This window comes from Schistocerca cancellata, chromosome 4 (assembly GCF_023864275.1).
Source record: "Schistocerca cancellata isolate TAMUIC-IGC-003103 chromosome 4, iqSchCanc2.1, whole genome shotgun sequence".
NCBI lineage: Eukaryota > Metazoa > Arthropoda > Insecta > Orthoptera > Acrididae > Schistocerca > Schistocerca cancellata.
The window spans coordinates 326,259,644-326,274,994 of NC_064629.1; positions in this window are offsets into that span (position 1 = coordinate 326,259,644).

The following is a 15,351-nucleotide window of genomic DNA, read 5'->3' on the forward strand; positions in this document are numbered from 1 at the left end:
ACCCGTTGCACTGTGACTAACCTGTAATGCACATGTGTGTGTGTCCAAGGCCGGCAGTTCAGCAGCAGTGGCGGTGATCCACTGGTAGTCCTTGTCGAAGAGCTCGGTGGGGTACCTGGTAGCGTCGCGGGTACAGCTTCCGTCCGGCAGTAGAAATGTCACGCGGCGTCGGCTGCAGGTGCGAGGAAGTGGTGCGGGGGTTGGGGGCGTGGCCGTGTGCGACAGCTGGGTGGTCTGCTTACGCGCGTCCGTGAGCTTGGCTTGCACGGTGGCGATGCGTAAGCGGAGGGCCCCATTGCTGTCCCGAAGGTCGTCGTTGTGTGATCTAAGAGAAAGCACTGCAACAGCAGTTTCCGCTAGCTCACACAGCAGAATGGCGCTTTCGGATGAGAGGGGTAAGATATCTGAACCGGTGGTACGGTCTCCCGAGTTAAAGGTTAGTGTACCTTGTTGTAGGTTGGGTGACAGTGAGTGGGCTAAGAGAAAATCTACCCCAAGCATGGGTTCATCCACATCCGCGATAACGAAAGTCCACTGTAAGGGCGTATTAATGTCCTGCAGTTTAAGGCTTAAATTCGTTATTCCATGAGAGCGGATCAGGGAATTATTGGCGGCTCGAAGCGGGGGGCAAGGCTGAAGCTCGAATTTAATACCTGCGGACAAAGGTATCACACTAACCTCGGCCCCAGTGTCGACTAGAAATGAAAGGCAAGACACTGCATCTTTCACGTACAAGCGTCCTGGCGCATGAGGAGAAGAAGTATTTAGTGATAGGCGTCTGTGCGGTGCAACGCGGCCCGTAGCGCCTGAATTGGGTCGCGTTATTAGTTTGGGAACGCGCATGGAGAACGACATTTCTTAGCCGCGTCGCCAAAGCGGGAGTGGAAATAACACCAAGCGGGGCGGCGCGTGGCGTCGCCCGTCGCGCTGGTTGAGGTCGAAGCGGCAGTGGAGGGGGACTTGTTTGTAGTTCCCTCCGATGGCGACGCTGCAGTAGTGCTGGTAGGAGAGGAGTTACTGCGGTGATTGCCAGGCGGCGTTGGCTCCGCGCGCATGCGTGGAGCGAGTCGTGCGCACTCTGTACTGCAGGATGGGAACTGCCGCGCAGGTGTGCCAACCCCTGAGGCCTGAGGGCACCCTGGGGGGGTATGCGGGGGGGGCAGAATGTTGTAAACCTGGTCTGCGATCTTCAGTTTGGCATCTAGTGGGGCCGAAGTTACATGTAGAAGGTGAAGTTGAACTTGCGGGGGAAGTTTCAGCAACCAGATGGTCCAAAGTGTAATGTCCGGCATGTGATGCGTGTCAATCATAGCGCGGAGATGACGCCAGAGTTGCGACGGGGACCTGGATCCCAGCGATTCCTGACTGATGAGGTGGATAGCTTCCTCTGTCGATGTGGATATTCGCTCGAGGATGGTGCGTCGGGCGAACGCATATTTGTCCATAGCGGGGGGCGAAGCCACAATGTCGCAGATCAGATCCAGTTCGTCATGGAGGTGACACAGTAAGCATAGGAACTTTGAATTGTCGTCGGCGACGCCGTGTAGCTGCAGGACGTGGTCGACCAAGGCAAACCAAGTGCGTGGGTGATCCTTGCGAAGGGGTGGTAGCTTCGGCCAACGGGTGGGAAAGTCTTGACATAAATGTTTATCAGAAACTGTCTCTCCCTGTCCATAGTTCTGCAACGTAATTGTCTCGGGTGCAGTAGCGGTGCACCAGCTTCCGCCACTGTCAGTGGCACGCGGCACGGTAGGCGCGGCTGGCTCGACCTTGGTCGAGAAATCAACGAATCGAGCGGTCGACGGAGTAACGCCGATGGGCGTAGAATGGACCGGCGCGGTAGAATCGACCGTAGTCGACCGATGTGCGGCGAACGACGGAATACAGTTTCCGGGCCCCTCCCCTACAGGTGCATTAAAATAGTTAAAATCACCTAATGTTTGTGGAACACACGCGGCAGGAACGGCGTGTGCCGTCGGAAACACTCGTAAAGCGGACGCTGGTGGTGTAGGGGGGGTTGGTGCAAAATCCGGAGTTCCGGCAGGAATATGAACTCTCCTGTCTTGAGCGTCCGGCTCGATTTGTACAGTCACTGATTCGGGTGGAAAATTCACACTTGCACTTGGGAAACCTGTAAACATAGTCACTGGGGTTTGAGCACATTGTGTCGGCTGTTGAGCACTCGGAACACGTGGAAAGTTCGTATTGGACGTAATACGTTCATATTCAAAGTTTTGTGCACGGAAAACGTTCTGATGGTACGGAACACTGTCACACGACGGCTGACTCATGTACGGTAACGGAAAGTTATTGTTCGTACCTGATGCCGGCACACGTGGCTGTGGAATTGTATAAACACTGTCCTGTTGAGTACAGCTAGTCGATGTGTTCGGAAACTGCGTAGAACTATTGCGGACGCCCGGTGGATAATTGTAAAACCATGCCGAAGCGTCCGTTGGAACACTTAGTTGGCACGTGTTCGGTGTAGCAGGCGGCAAGCGATCCATTGTGTACTGCTCGACGGTATAAGATTTCGTTGTAGCACTCGCGAACAAAATTCGGGGTCACCAGTATGGGTGTAGCGTTGTAGGGTTGCCGAATCCAATGATGCACGCTACACCACATGTAATAAACACTATTTTTATTTCTCGTAAGCACACATATACAGTTGTTTACATTCTGTATTCTCGGTACACGTCCGTACACTTTCACGCGCGACCACAGACTGGGACAAAGAGCTTGCCAAAAACAAAGATATTACACGCGACTTGGTCGATAGTCGCCACACATACATTAAGACATAACAAAACTTCAAAAACATTTGTGACAAGTAGATTCTGTAGTGATCAGCACACACTAGTGTGTGCTTGTGGATCACTAATGAAAAATAATTCATTTTTAATTTTAACTGTATGTTGTTGTTGTTGTTGTGGTCTTCAGTCTTGAGACTGGTTTGATGCAGCTCTCCATGCTACTCTATCCTGTACAAGCTTCTTCATCTCCCAGTACCTACTGCAACCTACATCCTTCTGAATCTGCTTGGTGTATTCATCTCTTGGTCTCCCTCTATGATTTTTACCCTCCACACTGCCCTCCAATGCTAAATTAGTGATCCCTTGATGCCTCAGAACATGTCCTACCAACCGGTCCCTTCTTCTTGTCAAGTTGTGGCATAAACTCCTCTTCTCCCCAATTCTATTCAATACCTCCTCATTAGTTATGTGATCTACCCATCTAATCTTCAGCATTCTTCTGTAGCACCACATTTTGAAAGCTTCTATTCTCTTCTTGTCCAAACTATTTATCGCCCATGTTTCACTTCCATACATGGCTACACTCCATACAAATACTTTCAGAAATGACTTCCTGACACTTAAACCTATACTCGATGTTAACAAATTTCTCTTCTTCAGAAATGTTTTCCTTGCCATTGCCAGTCTACATTTTATATCCTCTCTACTTCGACCATCATCAGTTATTTTGCTCCCCAAATAGCAAAACTCCTTTACTACTTTAAGTGTCTCATTTCCTAATCTAATACCCTCAGCATCTCCCGACTTAATTCGACTACATTCCATTATCCTCATTTTGCTTTTGTTGATGTTCACCTTATATCCTCCTTACAAGACACTATCCATTCCGTTCAACTGCTCTTCCAAGTCCTTTGCTGTCTCTGACAGAATTGCAATGTCATTGGTGAACCTCAAGGTTTTTATTTCTTCTCCACAGATTTTAATACCTACTCCGAATTTTTCTTTTGTTTCCTTCACTGCTTGCTCAATATACAGATTGAATAACATCGGGGAGAGGCTACAACCCTGTCTCACTCCCTTCCCAACCACTGCTTCCCTTTCATGCCCCTCAACTCTTATAACTGCCATTTGGTTTCTGTACATATTGAAAATAGCCTTTTGCTCCCTGTATTTTACCCCTGCCACCTTCAGAATCTGAAAGAGAGTATTCCAGTCAACATTGTCAAAAGCTTTCTCTAAGTCTACAAATGCTAGAAACGTAGGTTTGCCTTTCCTTAATCTAGCTTCCAAGATAAGTCATAGGGTCAGTATTGCCTCACGTGTTCCAATATTTCTACGGAATCCAAACTGATCTTCCCCAAGGTTGGATTCTACTAGTTTTTCCATTCGTCTGTAAAGAATTCGCATTAGTATTTTGCAGCCGTGACTTATTAAACTGATAGTTCGGTAATTTTCACATCTGTCAACACCTGCTTTCTTTGGGATTGGAATTATTATATTCTTCTTGAAGTCTGAGGGTATTTCGCCTGTCTCATACATCTTGCTCACCAGATGGTAGAGTTTTGTCAGGACTGGCTCTCCCAAGGCTGTCAGTAGTTCTAATGGAATGTTATCTACTCCCGGGGCATTGTTTCGACTCAGGTCTTTTAGTGCTCTGTCAAACTCTTCACACAGTATCATATCTCCCATTTCATCTTCATCTACATCCTCTTCCATTTCCATAATATTGTCCTCAAATACATCGCCCTTGTATAGACTCTCTATATACTGCTTCCACCTTTCTGCTTTCCCTTCTTTGCTTAGTACTGGGTTTCCATCTGAGCTCTTGATATTCGTGCAAGTGGTTCTCCTTTCTCCAAAGGTCTCTTTAATTTTCCTGTAGGCAGTATCTATCTTACCCCTAGTGAGATAAGCCTCTACATCCTTACATTTGTCCTCTAGCCATCCCTGCTTAGCCATTTTGTACTTCCTGTTGATCTCATTTTTGAGACGTTTTTATTCCTTTTTGCCTGCTTCATTTATTACATTTTTATATTTTCTCCTTTCATCACTTAAATTCAATACTTCTTCTGTTACCCAAGGATTTCTACTAGCCTTCGTCTTTTTACCTACTTGATCCTCTGCTGCCTTCACTACTTCATCCGTCAGAGCTACCCATTCTTCTTCTACTGTATTTCTTTCCCCCATTTGTGACAATTGTTCCCTTATGCTCTCCCTGAAACTCTGTACAACCACTGGTTTAATAAGTTTGTCCAGATCCCATCTGCTTAAATACCCACCTTTTTGCAGTTTCTTCAGTTTTAATCTACAGTTCATATGTAATAGATTGTGGTCAGAGTCCACATCTGGCCTGGAAATGTCTTATAATTTCAAACCTGGTTCCTAAATCTCTGTCTTACCATTATATAATCTATCTGAAACCTGTATCTCCAGGCTTCTTCCATGTATACAACCTTCTTTTATGATTCTTGAACCAAGTGTTGGCTATGATTAAGTTACGCTCTGTGCAAAATTCTACCAGACAGCTTCCTCTTTCATTTCTTACCCCCAATCCATATTCACCTACTACATTTCCTTCTCTCCTTTTTCCTACTACCGAATTCCAGTCACCCATGACTATTAAATTTTCGTCTCCCTTCACTATCTGAATAATTTCTTTTATTTCATCATGCATTTCTTCAATTTCTTTGTCATCTGCAGAGCTAGTTAGCATATAAACTTGTACTACTGTAGTAGGCATGGGCTTCGTGTATATCTTGGCCACAATAATGTGTTCACTATGCTGTTTGTAGTAGCTTACCCGCATTCCTATTTTTTTTATTCATTATTAAACCTACTCCTGCATTACCCCTATTTCACTTTGTATTTATAACCCTGTATTCGCCTGACCAAAAGTCTTGTTCCTCCTGCCACCGAACTTCACTAATTCCCACTGTATCTAACTTTAACCTATCTATTTCCCTTTTTAAATTTTCTAACCTACCTGCCCGATTAAGGGATCTGACATTCCACGCTCCGATCCGTAGAACGCCAGTTTTCTTTCTCCTGATAATGACGTCCTCTTGAGTAGTCCCCACCTGGAGATCCGAATGGGGGACTATTTTACCTCTGCATTATTTTACCCAAGAGGACGCCATCATCATTAACCATACAGTAGAGCTGCATGCCCTCGGGAAAAATTATGGCTGTAGTTTCCCCTTGCTTTCAACCATTCGCAGTACCAGCACAGCAAGGCCGATTTGGTTAGCGTTACAAGGCCAGATCAGTCAATCATCCAGACTGTTGCCCCCACAACTACTGAAAAGGCTGCTGCCCCTCTTCAGGAACCACACATTTGTCTGGCCTCTCAACAGATACCCCTCGGTGGTGGTTGCACTGGCTATCTGTATCACTGAGGCACACAAGCCTCCCCACCAACGGCAAGGTCCATGGTTCATTGGGGGGGGGGGGGGGGGGGGTGGCTGTAACTGTATTGTCAGCATTGGGTAATTTTGAACTGCTTGTGAGGAATTTGGATTCCTTACTATGCTACCTATCACGCAGATATAACCAGTTAGTAGTCTACAGTTATGTCAATGTACATTATCTGATGCAATCTGAGAGGAAAAATTATCTGGAAAACTTATTTGGATCAGACAATTTAATCTCAATAATTAACTTTCAAAAATGGGTAGATAAAGACAATTGGACTCTAACTGATAATGTTTTCCTTGATGAAGTGCAAGGCAAAACAATAACTGTACACACAGTAACAAATGCTTTATCTGATCATGAAGCACGTTAGAGTAACAATATTATGAAAACACTATTTTCTACTCACCATATAGTGGAGATGCTGAGTTGCAGATAGGCACAACAAAAAGACTGTCACAAAATAAGCTATCAGCCAACAAGGTCTTTGTCAACAATAGACAAAGTCACACACACTCACGCAAACACAACTCACACATGCGACCATAGTCTCCAGCAACTGTGATCATGTGTGTCTGAGTTGGAGTTGCATTTGCATGAGTGTGTGTGTGTGTGTGTGTGTGTGTGTGTGTGTGTGTGTGTGTGTGTGCGTGTGTGTGTGCGTGTTTCTGTCTTTCTGTCCATTGCCTATTTTTAATAAAGGCTTGTTGGCTGAAAACTTATTTTGTGACAGTCTTTGTGTTGTGCCTATCTACAACTCAGCACCTTCACTATATGGTGAGTAGCAACTGTCCTTTTCACAATATTGTTACATTCCATCCTGGATTTTCCATTGTTTATTAATTAGGATAAGTAAGATAGTGCCTTACAGCACTGATACTCTACATTGGAAATCAGTGAGAATCATTAATTATTGCTGAACAAATGCTTTTAAGAATAGTTTACAGGAGAGGAGCTAGGATGAATTTTACAATGATTCAAATGTTGAGATAAAAATTAATCTAGTCCATGATAAATTCATATCATTATTTGAAAATAGCTTTCTGCAATATATCAACAGAAAGGACATTAAACAGCTATGTAAAAAACCGTGGATCACTAGAGAGATTAAAATATCTTGTTAAAGGAGAAGGGGAAATTATCTGCTGGAAATAATCATACATCAGACACCCTGCAGTAGCTGCACGCTGTAAAAACTACTTGAACTTACCAAGAAAAGTTATTAACAAATCCAGGAACATGCACATTATGTCAGAAATCAGTAATTCCGGCAACAGATGTAATGCTATATGGAATATAGTGAAATGACAGACGATACAACTGGCCAAAGAACTGGATAAAATCAGTGCTAGATTAACCCTTGAGCAGGCATGCTGTTTTTCACAACACACCTGGGTCTTTGTACACATGTAAAGAATAACTGTCATCACGTTACCAAGGTAAACATGTATGAGTAAAATCACAGTTTAATCTTAGTTTAATTAAACAGTGACAGTCTAACCTTACATAATATGAGTTAAGGCAATGTTTTGTTAAACAATAATGAAATAAAGTTTCATTATAGCATTCTGTTACCATGGACTAGTGTTGGCAAGGCAGTAATGAGTCACTCAAAGTATTGAACAGTATGGTTGCACCACATCCCAGTCAGCTGCTTGTCTAGTTACTAATTGGCTCATAGAGAACTGCCTCATTGAGGGGTTGTGCTGCTAGGTTGTAATCTAGGTCAGTTTCTTGCACAGATACAATTTTTTTTCACCAAGCTCCCATTGTATTTTACATTACTGCTGCTCACTTGGACATATGACAACACAATTTATCACCGTGTTAGCTAAAGCTATAATGAAGGAATAGGTATAGGGTCACTACAGTGAAACAACAATGGAACCAAGGAAAACCATTTTATTTGTGATTTGTGCACTTTGTACACAGATGCACCCATCTGAAGGTTAAATGGAAGTGCTATTAATGACGAGTCACAGGTAGTAAATCAGTTAAGTAATCATTTCATAAATAAATTAGAAAATAGGAAGACAAACACTCAAGGGAGAAATTACTCCCAGATAATAAGCCCTGTCTTATCTAAGATATGTAATGTATTTTCAGAGGGAGTGAAATGTGCCATTTTTAAACCCCTCTATGAGAAAGGTGATAGGAAAGATGTCAATAACTACTCACCTAGAATGAGATTTTTACTCTGTAGTGGAGTGTCCGCTGATATGAAACTTCCTGGCAGTTTCAAACTGTGTGCCGGACTGAGACTCGAACTCAAGACCTTTGCCTTTCGCGGGCAAGTGCTCTACCAGCTGAGCTACCCAAGCATGACTCATGACCTGTCCTCACAGCTTCACTTCTGCCAGTACCTTGTCTCCTACCTTTCAAATTTTACAGAAGCTCTCCTGCAAACCTTGTAGAACTAGCACTCCTGAAAGAAAGGATATTGTGGAGACATGGCTGAGCCACAGTCTGGGGGATGTTTCCAGAATGAGATTTTCACTCTGCAGTGGAGTGTGCGCTGATATGAAACTTCCTGGCAGATTAAAACTGTGTGCTGGACCGAGACTCGAACTCGGAACCTTTGCCTTTTGCAGGCAAGTTTGCAGGAGAGCTCTGTAAAGTTTGGAAGGTAGGAGACAGGGCACTGACAGAAGTGAAGCTGTGAGGACAGGGCGAGAGTCGTGCTTTGGTAGCTCAGATGGTAGAGCACTTCCCATGAAAGGCAAAGCTCCCGAGTTCGAGTCTCGGTCCGGCACACAGTTTTAGTCTGCAAGGAAGTTTCACTACTCACTTGTTTGTCTGCTGACATCATTTTCCAAAATTTATGAGCAAGTGATATATTCTAGAATAGTATCTCATAATAATATCCTCAGTAAATTATGGTTTGGATTTCAGAAGAGTTGCTCTATGGGAATGCCATTTATACATTCACTCGCCAAATTTTACAATCATTAAATAACAAAATAGTACCAGTTGGTATTTTATGTGACAAATGTAAGGCATTTGACTGTGTGATTCGCAATATTCTCTAAATAAACTTAGGTTTCATGGAATCAATGATATAGTGAACCAATGGATAATTTCATACCTAAAAAAAAGAATGCAGAAAATTGTACTTAGTGATTCAATCAATGTAACCACAGAGATCCTTCTGACTGAGGAGAAATCACTTTTGTGATTCCCCACAGCTCAATCTTAGGTCCAACACTTTTGCTCATATATGTAAAGGAACTCATGTCTAATATACAAAAAGCAGAATCAGTTCCTTCTGCAGATGACACTAGTATTGTAATCAATCCAAGCATACCTATAGCACTGGAAGAAATGGTAAACAATGTTCTTAGTTGAGTCACTGACAAGTTTATGTGAATGATCTCACTCTCAATTTTAAGAATACGTCTAAATTTTAATTAGGGAGCCAAGACATATAGTGTTGTAAAAGTTTAATTTTCTTCAGTTTAAGGGATTTACACATTGCTTATCTATATTAATTTTTGACTTTGTCTGTTTACTGCTCTGTGCTTATTTGAGTTTTTCATCTTCTTTAAGGGTGTCATCATTAAAAAACTGGATGCAAGTGTGAACATATTTGTTTCCATATTCAAGGCCCCATGCAAGTGGAATGTCTAACACCGGTCTTGATACAAAAAACATTATCTTTGACTTAATGGAGGTAATGGTAAAGTTGGTGATGGCAGCAGAGTTAGACAACTAACAGAACTCACACCAGCCAACAGAAATCACACCAAACAGTAAAAATACATGCTGAAGAATAAAATTGGTAAAATTAGTATTGATAGTTGGGAAGCTGCCAAATTTCTCAGATGACTACCAAAAAAGACAGTAGACAATCAGTAGGACAACTGTACAAGACTTGTAGGTACTCCTGGGGAACAACATGAATACTGCATATTTTCAGCCAACAAAATCCATACTGTCAGAAGAGAAATATTGTTGACTGTCAGACATTTTGTGAAGGAGTAAAGTAAGATCATTTCTGTGATGCCAACTGTGAAGGAAAGTCCAAATATAAACCCTGTAGACCATCTGTGATTCAGACTACAGGATGCAGTCTTCAGGTATTCAGGTAACCTTGACCACATAACAGAGACCTTCTTATTGAATTACTTCAGGAGGAGTGAAACTCAGTCATGCCTTGAAGAGACAGCAGTGCTCGCAGAGAGTTTTATCAGCTGAGATGATGAATTTCTTCATAATCAGGAACACCATAAAGAATACTGAAAAAGTCAACAGATGACTGTCTAAATCATTCATTCATATGTTGAAATGAGTTTTTGTAAAAAACTTATATGTTGTGAAAATGTTGTTAAAAAATTTGAGGAAGAAACTTTCTGTCCATCATGTATATACTATCTTGTGAATGACAACAAATGGACAAGGACCAGTAGAACCAAAAATGAAAGTGACTGGTTTATGAACCAACAAAGATATTGAAAACCATTATGTCAAACAATAAAGAATCTGTCATTTCCTACCAGATTAAAATTGTGTGCCAGACTGAGGCTCGTACTTGGGACCTTTGTCTTTTGTGAACAAAAGCGCTATCAACTGAGCTACCCAATCACGACTCATGACACATTCTCATAGCTTTACTTCCACCAGTATCTTATTCCTACCTCCCGAAATTGACAGTTCTCTTGTAAAATAGGAATCTGCCACGAAATTTCACTTCAGTACGCATTCCACTGCAGAGTCAAAAATCCATTCTGGGAACATCCCCCAGGCTTCAGCTCAGTCATGTCACTGCAGTATCTTTTCTTCCAGGAAAGCTAATCCTGCAACGCTCACAGGAGAACTTCTGTGTGAAGTTTGGAAGGTAGGGGATGAGGTACTGGCTGAAGTAAAACTGTGAGGATTGGGTCATGAGTCACGCTTAGTTAGCTCAGATGGGTAGAGCAGTTGCCTGCAAAAGGCAACAGTCCCAAGCTTGAGTCTCAGTCCAACACAAAGTTTTAATCTGTCAGGAAATTTCATATCAGTGCACATTCCACTGGAGAGTGAAAAATTCATTCCAATAAAGAAACTGTAAACTGTTTTGTAATGTCAAATTATCACAGGCTAAGGCAAAGAAAGTAGATGGAAATCAAGAAAGATATTAAATCATCCCATAGAAAGTCTTAAATGTTGATTACGGGAAGTTTGGTAAATACAGGAGAGTATACCAGATTGAATTTAATGAGAAAGTTAGCACTAGAGCAATGTAAGATAATAAAGACAAACAAAAGTGTAAAAGTATATTATTATATAAAGACAAATCATTGTTTATCATTGTTAAAGGTTGCTCCCATAAATCTCAAAAAGTCCTTGACTAATATACTTCAGATTTTTATACTAAGTGCTTAACTGATTTTTACCTGCAATATATTTTATACACACTAAATATTTTTTAATATAATAGGATAGATACAGAATCTACTCACCAAGCACCAGCAGGAGAACATACACATAAAGATGACTAACAGAAACCCCCCAGCTGCCGACAGGTGTTGTTGATATACCTCGATGTGGACAGCTGAACATGTGTACCCCGACCAGGACTCGAACCCGGGATCTCCTGCTTACATGCAGATGCTCTATCCATCTGAGCCACCGAGGACACAGATGAATAGCGTGACTGCAGGGACTTACTCGCGCATGCTTTGGCGATTCCCGTAAGAGTGGATGGGCAAATGTCTATAAGGTACATTACATATGTAGAATTGTGGACAGTTGGGAATGTGAGTCTCATGGGAAGTGTGCAATGGATAAGTCCCTGCAGTCACGCTATTCATCTGTGTCCTCGGTGGCTCAGATGGATAGAGCGTCTGTATGTAAGCAGGAGATCCCGGGTTCGAGTCCCGGTCGGGGTACACATTTTCAGCTGTCCACATCGAGGTATATCAGCAACACCTGTCGGCAGCTGAGGGTTGCTGTTAGTCATCATTTATTCCAGGGAAAAGCTGCACGGTCATCAACAGCATCTTTTCTTTCGAGAACAGTTACTGTCTTCATATATATAGTTAAAGGCTACCCAGCCATTGACCTTCGTCTGTGCAAATGTGCACAGGTTGCCCAAACTCTTACGGGAATCACCAAAGCATGCACGAGTAATGAGTGGATGGGCAAATGTCTATAAGGTACATTACATATGTAGAATTGTGGACAGCTGGGAATGTGAGTCTCACGGGAGATCCCGAGTTTGAGTCCCAGTCAGGTGACACATTTTCAGCTGTCCACATAGAGGTATATCAACAACACCTGTTGGCAGCTGAGGGTTTCTGTTAGTCATCATTTATTCCAGGGAAAAGCTGCACGATCATCAACAGTATCTGTTCTTTCTAGAACAGTTACTGTCTTCATATATATACACATAAAGGTCTTCAAATCTGAAAACTTCTGGAAACAGTGGCTCCTTCTTTGGCAGCAGGGCTGAAGGAGAAGGAAGAGGGGGAAAGGGAAAGTACTGGTGAGGCTTAGGGAATGGGATGAGTTTTGAAAAGTCACCCAGAACTGCGGGTCAGGAAGATTTATTGGGGGATGAGAAGGAAAGACAGGTTGTTGCAGACTGCACCAGACATGATTTTGTACACCACATCCAGTGCAGTCCCCAACAATCTGTCTCTCCTTCTCATCATGTCCAGTAAGTCTCCCCTGACCCTGCAATTTGGGCAGATTTTCTTAACTTCTCCCATTTCCTAAACCTCAACAGTATTTTTCCTTCACCCCTCTTCCTTCTCCTTCAGCCCTCTGTCAGAAGAAACAACTGGCTCAACAAACTTGCAAATTTACTTTTATATGTGCGTTCTCTTGCCGCCATTTGCAAGTAGATATTTTATCTATCAAATTACATTATATTTTCAAAAACTGGTTATTTTCATTGAAGTAAAATTTTTTAATATGTGTGTTTATAAATATACATCTGTAATAAACTGTCTGTGTGTCTGTTTAAACTATCTGTAATAAACATTTTGATATATATACAGACACACACAATATGGAAACACTAGTATCAAGAATCTCAAAATTTGCTTGACTAATTTACTTCAAGTTTATACATGTAATATATTTTTATACAGTTTATTTTAAATACAGTAGAACTTCTGAATAATGGATGTCTATGGAAGAATAAACATGTACACTTTTAAGAAGCATCTGTTATTCAGAAAAGGATAAAAATACAGTACATACAGTGTACTATAGACAGAAAAGTATGCTACTGCTGTATACTGCACAAGTAAATTAGAGAAAATTTATCTTTATTTAAGAACAGTACTACATTAAAAAATCCCCATAAACTAGTATAATATAGTATTAAAATTTTGGAAGGTTGGTCTAAAATAATCATGTATTTTTTTCTAAACCAGAGAGTCACTTGTAATTGTCTTCCTAACATGTGTCCCTCTTCATCACTTTTCACTAAAAAGTAGTGTTTCTATTTTCTTACCTCTTCAACAGCCTTCATGCTTGAAAGTGGAGTTAAGTCTGTTTCGGTTACATCATCTTCATCCTGCTGTCCATTCTCAATATTACCATCACACCCTTCTCAATAATGCTCTTGTGTGACTTCACTTATGCTAGTTGATGCACTTTCTGTGAATGGTATGACATATCCCTCAGATCAACCAAATTCTTGTACCAAAGTCTGAAGTTTGAGCTCATGTTCCTTGAGGTTGCTTTCCTCAACACCATCGTCAAAAGCTGAAGCATTGTCATTAAAAATGAACCCTGTCTTCTTCAAAAATTTGCTGATTGTAGTAGATGATACTTATTTTAAGGCTGCAGAAATTCACAGAATTCTGCAGGCTACACCTAAATTTTTCATGCCAATCTACAAATGCTTTGAAATCACTAAGCCTTAATTCATTGGAATTACAAGTGCTTTCTTGCACATCAGATGTCTGCTAACTGGAAAATTATTGCTGTGAGCATGGCAGAATCATTCAAAAGTCAAATAGCCAACTTTTAAGCCTGACATGTTAGAAAAAGTTCATTTAATGGAAAGGTTATCATTTCCAGTCCACGATTTCAGAATGTCCTTTTTGTTTCTTAAAATGTCATTGGTCTGTGCTTTTCCAACAGTAAACCTCATGGCCATTTCGCTGACAGTGATCTTTTCCTTTTCATAAACATTGATGACTTCAGTCATTTCATTCAGCAATAACCATTTCCATATTTGTGACATCTTAGCACTATGGTACAAAAGCTCTCTCACTTGAGGACAAAAACTTAGAAAACATTCAAATGCATGATAAGGATTGTTTCCATTTAATTTACAACTGTCTTTTTCTTTTATGCTGCCTGTTATTTGGAAGTTTTAATTGTTGCTGTGTGATAGATTTCAGTGACAGCATTTGTTAATGAGAATGTCCACTATTTCGAAGAATTTTACTATAGAGCAAATGTTATTTTGCAGGATAATTTTGAAATATCTGATACTAAGAATTGTCCATTAAGGAAAGTTTTACTGTACATGGTATGTTAATATAACCCTATATCTGTAGTACCAGTATTGGTAATATAAAAGTACTTTACTGCTGTTACAAAAAATCGAAGAAAGTTCTTCACTCACGTACTTCAAATTTGTACATGATAATGTAATAAACATTGAGATGACCATAGGCTGCATGTTTTCTTCAATACAGGTTGTATATAAATATATGCCATTTGTAATATATAAAGAGGAAAATTTTTTAGCAAAAACTTCAAGTTTCTATACGATGCTCTAATACTCATTCAGACTATTATAGGCTAGATATGTTTTTATGCATGTAAATATATAATATGTACAAGAAAACAGTTGTTAGCAAAAATCTCAATAAGTTCTTGACCAATTTAGCTTAGATTGTTACACAATGCAGTAATAAACATTTTGACAGACATAAGCTAATTTTTTAATATATATAATATATAAATATCCATATGACATACAGAGTGCACATAGTTTTATTGGTAACTGAGGAGTATATACTGAACCACATTACATCAGTATTTACTTCATTTGCAGAATTATAATTATAGCTTTTATGAGTAGTATAATTTTAGAATAGTTACCCCTCCAAGAAGATGTGGCAAGAGCAATCCATTATTGCTTATTGTTCCCTGGGCAGGAGGGCAGGTAATGAAGTGTATATGCACGGACACAAAACAATTGGTCTATATTAACAGGTGTAGTCCACCTGGTTCTACAGTT